This window comes from Pteropus vampyrus, unplaced genomic scaffold (genome assembly GCF_000151845.1).
Source record: "Pteropus vampyrus isolate Shadow unplaced genomic scaffold, Pvam_2.0 Scaffold677, whole genome shotgun sequence".
NCBI classification, from domain to species: Eukaryota; Metazoa; Chordata; class Mammalia; order Chiroptera; family Pteropodidae; genus Pteropus; species Pteropus vampyrus.
This window is the reverse complement of record NW_011889458.1, coordinates 102,866-104,570: the sequence shown is the minus strand read 5'-3', so window position 1 is coordinate 104,570 and position 1,705 is coordinate 102,866.

Below are 1,705 nucleotides of genomic sequence, written 5' to 3'. Positions count from 1 at the left end.
CACACATACATACATACATACATATATATATACATACATACATACATACATATATATATATATACATAATTACGGCATTTAATTATAAAATTATGTTTCTGCTCATGTAACTATGCACAGTAGTGTTCCTAGCTTGTGGCTGGTCATCCATGCATGATTGAGCAACTCAGGCTTCTTCCATCTTCTTGATCTAACACCCCTTAAGGCCTCAGAGTTTTCTGCATCTACTTGTAAGAGGGGGGATTAGATTATTAAGGCATACTCAAGTATTCACTACTTTAGATCAAATTATTTTATTTTTTACATTTTCTTGGCAAGAATAAGATACATGACCCTACCTGGCTGGGAATTGTATTCCCTACTGGGCTGCCATTTTATAGTAACAACTGAAGGAGAAAACATGAAATTTGGTGGATATTTCATTGTCTCTGACTCCCTTTACCTCCTACAATCCAAGCTCGAGTCAAACTAAACTTCTTTTAGATCCTCCATTGTGGTGACTATCACATTATCAAGTCTTTCCAGGTAGTTTTTTGTGCCAAGAAGAACCTTACTTTCCCTCTTCATCTGTTAACATACCTCAGGTCTCAGGTTTTTCTTGCATGCTCTTAGACTAGGTGAGGTGCTCTAATCACACAACTTGCCAACACTTAATTCACCATCAGAGCAATTCAATCTTGATAATTATTTTTTGTTTAATCTGATTTTCCCACTAGGCCTGGAATCTTTCCCATTTGCTCATCATTGTATTCCCAGTAGCTAGCAGAGTATCTGGGATATCAGAGATGAGACATTTCATAAATATTTGTTGAATAAATTAAGGCTTCGCCTATGCTTAGTCTTCATGGGCTTTTATTTCTTAGTAAACTATTTACTAAGGTGTAACATACACATAAAAATTCATAAATTATAGTATATTGTTTGACTAATTAGTTACCATATATATTAGTTTTCTGCAGCTGCTGTAGCAAATTGTTACAAATTTGATGGTTCAAAACAACAGAGATTTATTGTCTCACAGTTCTGGAGATCAGAAGTCCAAAATCAGTATCACTGGGCCCAAATCAAAATGTCAGCAGATCCACACTCCTTCCAGTGTCTAGAGGAGAATCCATGCCTTGCCTCTTCTAGCTTGTGTCTGCCAGCATTCCTTGGCTTACTGGCATATCACTCCAATCTTCGAGACCAGCATTTTCAAACCTTTCTCTGCTCCTTCTTATATCACCTTGTGTTCTGTATGTTTTAAATTTCCTTCTGCCTCCATCTTATAAGAACACATGTGACTGAATTTTAGGCCTAGTTGGATAATCTAGAATAAGCTCTGCACTTCAAGATTTTTAACTTAATCATATCTACAAAGACTCATCTTTTCAAATAGAAGGTGATATTTGAAGCTTCCAGGGATTAGCACATTGATATTTTTTGAGGAACCATCATCAGCTTACTACATCATAACATAAACACAACCACATGCCTATTTCACAAATAAGATGAAAATATTACCAGCATACCAAACATACCCTCCTTTTTACCTTTCTACCAGTGACTGCTTTGGCCGAAGGTAACAAGTATGTTGACTTCTGACATAATGGATTAAACTCATCTATTTTTAAAATTCATATAAATGGAATAATAAGCTGTTATTAAATTTTGTCTGACTTTTTTCTCAATATCCATACATGTTTTTGAGTGCAGTTATAGTTTT